The sequence below is a fragment of the Ranitomeya imitator genome, chromosome 6 (genome assembly GCF_032444005.1).
Source record: "Ranitomeya imitator isolate aRanImi1 chromosome 6, aRanImi1.pri, whole genome shotgun sequence".
Taxonomy (NCBI): domain Eukaryota; kingdom Metazoa; phylum Chordata; class Amphibia; order Anura; family Dendrobatidae; genus Ranitomeya; species Ranitomeya imitator.
This window is the reverse complement of record NC_091287.1, coordinates 82,812,702-82,824,866: the sequence shown is the minus strand read 5'-3', so window position 1 is coordinate 82,824,866 and position 12,165 is coordinate 82,812,702.

Here is a 12,165-nt window from a genome sequence, read left to right as displayed (position 1 = left end):
ACAATAGCAATAAGCAAAATTAGAGAAGAATGTGTTTTGAAGGATAAATAGAGAGCAATTAATGGCCACCACCTGCAGAACAATTCCATTATTGGGTGTTGTCTTGCTCTTCCCATCCATTGCACCTCTTGTCACTATCATTTAAACCAATGCATGTGAAATTAATTTACAATTCCTTATTCCTCCTAACTGTACAGTTTCATATCCATGAAGTTTAATTGATTTGGAGGTTATCCTGTGATCATTAAGTGTTCCTTGAATTTTTTGAGCAGGGTAAGAAAACCATGATCCCTCAATATCACATTTCTTATTAATTGTGATAATTTGTCATAATAATTGCAAAAATATATACTTTAGCAGCACGAGAATATGTATGTCCTTTTGAACCATATAATTTACAGAAATCTATTTTTAGAAAGGGAAAATTGTAGAGACAGTTTTTTTATTTGCATCTTGTTTCCGTATGTATACCTATTTTTTTCACATATTAATACTTCTGATTATAGAGGAGCAGATCTAACAAAATTAAAATTCACCAAATTGCATAGATTTTCCAGGGGAATTCGATCCACAGCAAAGATATTGACTGCAAATTGAATGTCTCTTATTATGCTTAGGGGTCTCACAAAACTGTCCCCCATCCGGTCCTCAACGTATAATCTTTTTTTCTACAGAATGCTGAATCTCAGCTTCTTCTCACTAGGCTGGGACTTCCAGCTTTGACGAGACACAGTATGTTTCTGTGCAAGCATTTGTAAGGTTACAACGCCATGACATGCGCTGTGAGCTACTGCATTCATACATGGAAACATTATCAAAGCCGGAAGTCCCGGCCTAGCATTAGACAGGGAAGGGTACAGAGCGGAGCGGCAGAAGAGGTGAGTATAACCTTTTTTTTATCCTTTTGATGGCCCATTATGGTTCAGTAAAATGGTAGGCAGCTGGCTGTAGTGAATTAGAAAATATCTGCATTTTGTTGAATGCAGATTTTTTTAACATCTCAATAATCTAATATTTATCATTCAATTTCATTCAAATATATTTGCTCATCTCTGCTTTTAATTTACAAGTAATATGCCTATGATTAAAACTTTTCTAACTAAGAACGTACAGTAAACAATAGTTTGGGTACTTTTTTTTTTAATTAGTTGCGTTACGCCTCTCATACAGCTCCCATACAGCTTAGATATTTGTCAACTTTTTGGTCAGTCCCACCAAAACTGTTAGGCTCTGACAACATTAGTCTAACATGTATGTAGGCTTTTACCTAGCTACTGCTTACTTTTCCTATTCCAGACTTAGTTTTCAAAAATTCCTTGTTCTATAAGCCATTACAAGAAGGCCATCACCCATAGACAAATAACCATGCATAGACGTAGATTCAAACAACCTATTTGAGATGACAGTGAAAATTATATACAGTAGAAACAAGGCTGTTGTTTGCTACACAAATTGTCTAGCCCATACAATAGAAGCTGCTGTACTATACAAAACGCATTAGTGGCGCAGTGTGGCACATGATGCTTCTAAAGTGACATGGTACCTATCAATGTGGTGACATAAAAAAATGAGACCTAATACAGTGTCTTGCGAAAGTATTAGGCCCCCTGGAACTTTTCAATTTTTTCCTACGTATCATGCTTCTAACATAAAGATACCAAATGTAAATTTGTGGTGAATAATCAACAAGTGGAACGAAATTTATTGGTTATTTTAAATTTTTGTGGAAACTCAAAAACTGAAAAGTGGGGCATGCGATATTATTCAGCGCATTTAACTTAATACTTTGTTGCGCCACCTTTTGCTGCGATTACAGCTGCAAGTAGCATGGGGTATGTCTCTATCAGGTTTGTACATCGAGAGACTGAAATTCTTGCCCATTCTTCCTTGGCAAACAGCTCGAGCTCAGTGAGGTTTGATGGAGATCGTTTGTGAACAGCAGTTGTCAGCTCTTTCCACAGATTCTCGATTGGATTGAGGTCTGGACTTTGACTTGGCCATTCTAACACCTGGATATGTTTATTTGTGACCCATTCCATTGTAGATTTTGCTTTATCTTTGGGATCATTGACTTGTTAGAAGACAAATCTTGGTCCCAGTCTCAGGTCTTTTGCAGACTCCAACAGGTTTTCTTCAAGAATATTCTTGTATTTGGCTCCATTCCTCTTCCCATCAATTTTAACCATTTTCCCTGTCCCTGCTGAAGAAAAGAAGGCTCAAACCATGATGCTGCCACCACCATGTTTGACAGTGGGAATGGTGTGTTCAGGGTGATGAGCTGTGTTGCCTTTATGCCAAACATATCTTTTGGCATTGTTGCCAAAAAGTTCGATTTTGGTTTCATTTGACCAGAGCGCCTTCTTCCAAATGTTTGGTGTGTCTCCCAGATAGCTTGTTGCAAACTTTAAACAACACTTTTTATGGATATCTTTGAGAAATGGCTTTCTCCTTGCCACTTTTCCATAAAGGCCAGATTTGTGCAGTGTACAAATGATTGTTGTCCTATGGACAGACTGTCCCACCTCAGCTGTAGATCTCTGCGGTTCATCCAGAGTGATCATGGGCCTCTTGGCTTTAGAGAGACGGCCGGGTCTTGGTAGACTTGCAATGGTATGATACTCCTTCTAATTCAATATGATTGCTTGCATAGTGCTCCTTGGGATGTTTAAAGTTTTGGAAATCATTTTGTATCCAAATACGGCTTTAAACTTCTCCACAACAGTATCACGGACCTGCCTGTTGTGTTCCTTGGTCTTCATGATGCTTTCTGTGCTTCAAACAGAACCCTGAGACTATCACAGAGCAGGTGCATTTATATGGAGACTTGATTACACACAGGTGGATTATATTTATCATCATTAGGCATTTAGGACAACATTGGATCATTCGGGAGTGAAGTTGCAGCACTGAAAGTAAAGGGGCCGAATAATATTGCACGCCCCACTTTTCAGTTTTTGAATTTCCACAAAAATTTAAAATAACCAATTAATTTTGTTCAACTTCACAATTGTGTTCCACTTGTTTTTGAATCTTCACCAAAAATTAACATTTGGTATCTTTATGTTTGAAGCATGATATGTGGGAAAAGGTTGAAAAGTTCCAGGGGGCCAAATACTTTCTCAAGGCACTATATGTGATAATGGCAGCTGTCAAGAAGCTACGTCCTGTCTCAAAAACTAGAGTCAATTGGAGACTGGAGCACAAATGTCAAAGTGTAAGAGAAACACAACAAAAGGGCCCTGATTCTATTTTTGAGTGTTTTGTGCCTCTCTTTCATTTTTTCATTCTAATTTTTATATCCTTGCCTGTTTTTTGTTTTTTTATGTTCCGGAGTTGTGGGTGGAGTCTTACAATTCCATACATTTTTACCTCATTCAATTGCAACTTTTTAAAAGTCATAAAATTTGGTGCAACTTCAGTCCAGTCCTCAATTTTGGCTGGAGGCACAAATAGGTGAATCTATCTGGAGGCACTAAAACATATGTAACCATTAACTGGAAAAAATATACAATGAGGGTTTGAGATGATCAACCAAAATAGTATTGAAAAAATATCTTGGTTGGTCTTTTAAAAGGAGATAGCCAGTAAATATAATATATGGTGAAACTAACAATCTGTCAAAATAAATGTGGTCTGGAGCAGGGCTGTCATCTATCCAGAAATTCCTGGACAGTCCAAAAAATAGGTCACTTTTTCCACTGTCGGAAAAATTATTTGATGAGTCAGTGATTTTTCTTAAGCTGGAGAAACTTGTTGAGATTTTAATAACTGTTGTTATCTCTCTTTTACTGTTCATAGTCAAGGCAGTTAGTGTCCTCATATATGCAGTGGTGTAACAACCGCGGTTGCAGCATTATTATGGTCATCCAATGTGTTTGAACAAAAAGTTGTCAGATTTTTGGGGGCAGCTCTCCAGAAAAAAATAAAAAACAAGGATGGCTACCCTGGTCTGGATAATGGATATTGGTCTACAATGGTGGTGTTTTTGTAAGGTTTTACTGTATTTTAGATTGATAGTTGCTGTGATCAGCAAGTGTTTTTGTTACTTTTAAATATAAACTTTTAAAAAACGCCACGAAAAAGAATTCACAATTTTTATAACTTGAAGTTTTTCTTAATTGAAGGTGTATGAAGAAAGTGTGAATGGGATTTAATAAAGTTCTAATTAATTGCATTGTACTTCTGCAGGAAACAACTAGAGAATGGCCCAGTGTAAACTTGGCCTTAGGACCAATGTGTCCCAAAAGGCTGGATAAAATATTGCAATTAGAAACTGTGAAACAAAATTCTAGAAAAAAACTGTAATTGATCATGTTGTTTGATAAAATAAATGATAACAGTAATAAGACATAAACAGTGCATTTATAAGAAGGAAAACAAACTAAAAACGGCAAACCTTTTCAGCCATGGCCAGAATATCTTAAGAATGTTATTAATAACAGTTTTCATACTTGTAAAATTGTATTTGTACAGCGGGCCACTTATAATAATAAAATAATAATTGATTCTTCCTGAATCTGCTTATTAAATTAAAACCACATATTGGTCTGTTTTCATTTAAACAGAAAAAAAGGTACCGGTAACTTATTCTAGGCTGTGAAACATTTTTTGTGTACATTTTTTCTTTATTTTGTGCAAGCAATGCTGACTGAAACATAGAGATCACAAATGTAAATACATTATCAATGTTTACCAAGCAGTCTCTGTCCACACAACAAACTAGAAAAATTCAAAAAGTGTTTTCCTGAAATCTATTTTTTATCTCCATAGCCTTACCTCTTTAGTGCTGCCTCTCTGCTGCTGCCCTTGATTTTTCTTGACAGTTTGCAGTAACGTAATATCTACAGCTTATGACTGACTGCTGCAGCCAATCATTGAGCTCAGTAGTAGTTGGCACAAGACCACTGTGCCCAGTGATTAGATGTAGCGGTAACATGCTGTAGTAGTAATGTCACCACTGCTGTCTGTTAACAATAACCAGGGCAGCAACAGAGAGAAAATGCTGAGGGAAAAATACCTTTTTTATTTTTTCACCTTGGGAAGCCTGTGGACAGATGGAAAGGTGATAGGTGAGACATTTTTTTAACCTTTGCTGGCAGCTTACTTCTTCAGCCACCCGCACTGCTCCCTGCCTGTTGTTCAGTTACCTGGGGTTCCATTGAACCACATGCTCAGCCCTCTCTAACTGTGCATTTTCCGGGGGCCTACTCACAGCCGAAGCTCCAGTCCTAAAGTAAACTCCCACCTGGAGAAGCAAAGCGGGGAGCAGGAGGCAGATGGGGCAGATAGAGAGGGGCCCCACAGCTCATACAGTGGGGCAAAAAAGTATTTAGTCAGTCAGCAATAGTGCAAGTTCCACCACTTAAAAAGATGAGAGTTGTCTGTAATTTACATCATAGGTAGACCTCAACTATGGGAGACAAACTGAGAAAAAAAATCCAGAAAATCACATTGTCTGTTTTTTTATCATTTTTTTTTGCATATTATGGTGGAAAATAAGTATTTGGTCAGAAACAAACAATCAAGATTTCTGGCTCTCACAGACCTGTAACTTCTTCTTTAAGAGTCTCCTCTTTCCTCCACTCATTACCTGTAGTAATGGCACCTGTTTAAACTTGTTATCAGTATAAAAAGACACCTGTGCACACCCTCAAACAGTCTGACTCCAAACTCCACTATGGTGAAGACCAAAGAGCTGTCAAAGGACACCAGAAACAAAATTGTAGCCCTGCACCAGGCTGGGAAGACTGAATCTGCAATAGCCAACCAGCTTGGAGTGAAGAAATCAACAGTGGGAGCAATAATTAGAAAATGGAAGACATACAAGACCACTGATAATCTCCCTCGATCTGGGGCTCCACGCAAAATCCCACCCCGTGGGGTCAGAATGATCACAAGAACGGTGAGCAAAAATCCCAGAACCACGCGGGGGGACCTAGTGAATGAACTGCAGAGAGCTGGGACCAATGTAACAAGGCCTACCATAAGTAACACACTGCGCCACCATGGACTCAGATCCTGCAGTGCCAGACGTGTCCCACTGCTTAAGCCAGTACATGTCCGGGCCCGTCTGAAGTTTGCTAGAGAGCATTTGGATGATCCAGAGGAGTTTTGGGAGAATGTCCTATGGTCTGATGAAACCAAACTGGAACTGTTTGGTAGAAACACAACTTCTCGTGTTTGGAGGAAAAAGAATACTGAGTTGCATCCATCAAACACCATACCTACTGTAAAGCATGGTGGTGGAAACATCATGCTTTGGGGCTGTTTCTCTGCAAAGGGGCCAGGACGACTGATCCGAGTACATGAAAGAATGAATGGGGCCATGTATCGTGAGATTTTGAGTGCAAACCTCCTTCCATCAGCAAGGGCATTGAAGATGAAACGTGGCTGGGTCTTTCAACATGACAATGATCCAAAGCACACCGCCAGAGCAACGAAGGAGTGGCTTCGTAAGAAGCATTTCAAGGTCCTGGAGTGGCCTAGCCAGTCTCCAGATCTCAACCCTATAGAAAACCTTTGGAGGGAGTTGAAAGTCCGTCTTGCCAAGCGAAAAGCCAAAAACATCACTGCTCTAGAGGAGATCTGCATGGAGGAATGGGCCAACATACCAACAACAGTGTGTGGCAACCTTGTGAAGACTTACAGAAAACGTTTGACCTCTGTCATTGCCAACAAAGGATATATTACAAAGTATTGAGATGAAATTTTGTTTCTGACCAAATACTTATTTTCCACCATAATATGCAAATAAAATGTTAAAAAAACAGACAATGTGATTTTCTGGATTTTTTTTTTCTCAGTTTGTCTCCCATAGTTGAGGTCTACCTATGATGTAAATTACAGACGCCTCTCATCTTTTTAAGTGATGGAACTTGCACTATTGCTGAGTGACTAAATACTTTTTTGCCCCACTGTACCTCCTATTACTACCCGCTCCTCTCGCTCCCAACCCAATATAAACACCCGAAATCTTGCCCACCTCAAATCTGTGCCCATGACGCCCACCCCCCTGCACCCTCTCTCTGGATCACTATGGAATGCCCGCTCCATCTGCAATAAACTCCATGTGATTCACAACCTCTTTACCTCTCGTAATCTTTTCTTTCTGGACATCACCAAAACATGGCTGACACCCTCTGACACAGCCTCCCGTGCTGCACTATGTTACGGTGGCCTCCACTTCACCCACACTCCTCGACCTGGCAACAAACAAGGTGGAGGAGTGGGCCTTCTCCTTTCTTCCAACTGTACCTTTAACCCAATCCCACCTCTACCCGCCCTTATCCTCCCCTCTTTTGAAGTCCACTCTGTCCACATCTACTCCCCCTACAACATCCAAATGGCCATCAAATACTGACCTCCGGGCCCGACCACTGCCTTTATTGACCAATTCTCCACCTGGCTCCTTCACTTTCTGTCTGCCCACCATCATCATGGGTGACTTCAACATCCCCATTGACACTCACCAGTCACCAGCCTCCAAACTCCTGTCCCTTACTTCATCCTTTGGACTTACTCAGTGGTCCTCCTCAGCCACCCACACAGATGGACACACATTAGACCTGGTCTTCACCCATTTATGCTCCCTATTTAACTTCACAACCTCCCCTCTCCCTCTATCTGACCACCATCTACTCACTTTCTCATCCCTGTCCTCCATGTCCAGCACCATGCGCACCCACGCAGGAACCTCGCACACCTAGACACCAACACACTCTCTGATTCTATCCTATCACTGCCCTCTATATCCTCACTCCACGACACAGACACTGCCACTGCTTTCTACAATGCCACTCTTGCATCAGCTATTGACACGGTCGCCCCTGTCATGCATAGCAGAGTGCGACGAACGAATAGACAACCCTGGCACAATAACATCACTAAAAAGCTTCAGCAAGTATCCAGAATTGCAGAATGGCATTGGAAATAAACGCATTCACAAGATGATTTCACTGCACTCAAACAAGCAACACTGGCATTCAAATCAGCTCTCACCTCTGCTAAACAGGCCTACTTCACAAACTTTGTATCTTCCTTATCCCACAACCCCAAACAGTTGTTCAACACTTTTAACTCCGTCCTCCACCCACCACTGCCCCCTCCGAGTTCCCTAATTGTTGCCGAGGACTTTGCCACGCACTTCAAAAATAAGATAGACCAAACAAGGCAAGTCTTTGTTGTCCAACCACCACAACCCCTTTTTATGAGAGACCAATGTCCAAACCCCATAACTTCACTCTCCAAAATCTCTGAAGGGGAGCTTGCTCATCTTCTTTCCTAATCACACCTCACCACTTGTGCACTTGACCCCAACCCATCCCACCTCCTCCCCAACCTCACCACCACACTAATCCCATCCCTAATGCATCTCTTCAACCTTTCACTAACTTCTGGTACCTTCCCCTCTGCCTTCAAACATGCCACAATCACACCTATCCTCAAAAAGCCATCCCTTGACCCAAGCGGTTTGTCCAGCTATCGCCCCATATCTCTGCTCCCATTTGCTTCCAAACTCCTTGAGCAGCATGTTCATGCTGAACTTTCCTCTCAATTTGCATCTAACTCTCTCTTCGACAACCTACAATCTGGCTTCCATCCCCACCTTTCCACTGAGACTGCCCTGACCAAAATTACTAACGACTTACTTACAGCCAAAGCTAACAGACAATTCTCTATACTCCTCCTCCTAGACCTGTCCTCTGCCTTCGACACAGTTGACCACTGCCTCCTACTACAGATCCTCTCTTCCTTTGGAGTCAAAGACCTTGCCCTATCTTGGATCTCCTCATACCTTGCCAACCGCACATTTAGCATTTCCTACTCTCATACTACCTCTTCATCTTGCCCCCTCTCTGTTGGAGTCCCCCAAGGCTCTGTCCTAGGACCCTTACTCTTCTCAAACTATACACTCGGCCTGGGACAACTCATAAGGTCCTATGGCTTCCAGTACCATCTATATGCCAATGACACTCAGATCTACCTCTCTGGCCCAGATGTCTCCTCTCTGCTCTCCAGAATCCCAGAGTGTCTATCAGCTATCCTTCTTCTTCTCCTCTCTCTCGCTTCCTTAAGCTCAATGTGGACAAATCTAAACTCATTATCTTTTCTCCATCACGCATATCTTCCCTACCTGATCTATCTATCAAAGTAAATGAAATCACACTTTCCCCTGTCCCCAAAATTCGCTGCCTCAGAGTAACCCTTGACTCTGCTCTGTCCTTCAAACCGCACATCCAAGCTCTCGCCACCTCCGGTCACCTCCAGCTCAAAAATATTTCCAGAATCCGTCCTTTCCTCAACCCACACTCTACCAAAATGCTTGTGCATGCCCTAATCATCTCCCGCCTCGACTACTGCAACATACTCCTCTGTGGCCTACCTTCTAGCACTCTCGCACCCCTCCAGTCCATCCTTAACTCTGCTGCCCAACTAATTAATCTCTCTCCCCGCTACACTCCTGCTTCACCTCTTTGCAAATCCCTTCACTGGCTCCCAATTTCCCAGCGTATCCAGTTTAAATTACTAACACTGACCTACAAAGCCATCCATAACCTTTCTCCTCCGTATATTTCCACATTATTCTCTCAATATCTTCCCTCATGTAATCTCCGTTCCTCCCAAGACCTCCTCTTCTCCTCCACGCTTATTCGCTCCTCAATCAATCGCCTCCAAGACTTCTCCCGAATATCACCCATTCTTTGGAATTCAGTGCCCCAACACATCCGGTTATTCACTACTTTTGGATCCTTCAAATGAAACCTGAAAACCCACCTCTTCAAGGAAGCTTGCAGCCTGTAAAGACCACACGGTCAGCTCAACACCATAGGAGCAACTGCAACCCTCGACCTACTGTCTCCTTTCCCATAATCCTGTAGAATGTAAGCCCGCAAGGGCAGGGTCCTCTTCCCTCTGTACCAGTCTGTTACTGTTAGTTTAGTTTACTGTAATTGAAATTTGTATTTTGATGTAACCCCTTCTCATGTACAGCACCATGGAATTAATGGTGCTATATAAATAAATAATAATAATAGAGAGGAGAGCTTTTTCTATTTAATCTTTTGCAGGATGCTTAGATTTTTGGCTGCCCCGTTTTCCTCCTGTCCATGCTCCGGTCACCTGTGCATTCATCACATCACATTTCTGGTGCAGTGTTCATTGTAGGACTGGGTTTCTGGTTGCTAGAAGACCCTGGAGTTCATTACACATTCTTCAGGGCCTACTTGTGCCTAGAAAACTTGACCTACTGTGAACACTGAGCTGGAAAAGCAACTCACTTGAGGTACAGAGGAAAATTTGAATTTTGTCAGATCAGCTCATCAAATCCTGTTAGCATGTTTGTTGTGTTGTAATCGACCAACACCATTGGGATATCTGGGCACAAGGTGAATGCCAAAGACATTATGGACTAAGGGATAACATCTCTCCTTTTGGAAAGTGACATACCTAAGATGCTCAGTCTCCCTGAAGAGGCAATTTTCATAAAGATATTGTTAGGTGTCGAGTTCCATCCGCTGCACAGGGGGAATCTCGAACCATGTCTGCTGTGGTCTCCCATTCTCCTCCATCCGCAGTGGAACCTGCTCAGCGGAGACGTCGGTCCCAGCATCTGGCTCAGCCTGATACTGAGCGAATGGTTACTGTTTCCTTTCCAGGCTCTGCCCTTGTAGCCAGCACTGGTCAGCGGCGAGCAGGCTTTTCTGAGACTAAGTCCTGCTTTTCACGCACTACGCATGCCCACGGGAGGACCTCTCATTGGAGGTCAGGGGTCACACGCTCAGGCCCTGTTGCAGCTCCTGTTGGTCCACCAGGATGGTCCTGTAAAGCTGCAACTATAAGAGGTTCGCATGGCCGCACGGCCTTGCGCTAGTATCAAATGTGTTTGGCTTATGCTAGTGGATGCTATACCACTCTATTCATATGTGGTGTAAGGCTGTAGCTTTGGGACTGTACACTCAGGCAGGCAGCTAACGTCAGTAGGGGCAATTAGTCTTGGCTTAGCATCTGGTTCCTTCATGTGTGCGGTTAGCACAGAAGAGTTCCAAAGCAAGCACAACCCTTAGTTAGGGTAATAGTTTTGTGTACCGCGACTCTGTGAGTCAACAGCGATCGCTTCCAGTTCACACGGGGTGAAGCTTAACCCACGTGTGAGCTCAGAGGTTACTTTGCAGCAGATGTCTCTGCACGGTGGATCCCGGGCTGCGAACGCACCTTGTAGCTACCTATTTATACTCGGTGCGTTCCGCAAGCCCTAACAGTTATTATGTAAAGCTTTTGAGCTCTTCTGTTTCCCAATTTTTGGGTACAGAAGGGTAACTATTAGGCCATAAACAAGTCTTTGAGGGAAGTCAGTTATTCTCTATGGATGTTTGGTTCGTGGGCCAACTGTACATGTGCAACAAACAGGGGGATATATCTTGATATACATTAGCAAATTATATTTAGCATATGTAATGTCTAAATACAGCACTATAATGTGTTAAATTGCAGCCTGGGGCAAAAAATGATAATTCAACTATTGGCAACAACCATTTAATTTAACTTATTTAAGTGCTACTAAGTTATTAAGATTTTATTCACTGATTTCAGAAGTAGGAACTCTGGTCATGTTTTCCCCAGGTAACAATGTTGAGAATATAGCAGCATCTTTAGAAGTTGTGACCACCAGACATAATCAAGATGGTTGTTATATTTTACCAACAACCAATTCCTCCATCGTACATGTCAAGAAAACTCTCAAGATTGCAGAAACAAGGGAACCTATTCAAAGGGGTTTTGCCACAAATACAACTTATCACAATCATTAGGGACTCCACCAGTTATAAGAACAAAGATCCTTTGTTTCTTATTTCATCATAATGGAGAGTTGTCATGAATAAGAGACGCTGCTTTATTTACTGTCTATGGAACTGATGGAGAATTCATAGACAATTGCATGAATCTGCACTGCTGTTATGGGGACACAGCAGTGGAACTCAAAGAGAAGATACAAAAAAAGATACATACAAAGGAGGACCACTGAACAGCTTAACAGCACAAATTTTAGAAAATAATTGCTGTCCAGAAGAAGTCACTTGTCTACACCACCACCAGATATGAAAGTGTCCGTCCTTTATCATCTGAGATCTTCAATATACCTCAGAGAATTGAGAGTAAAGATTATGT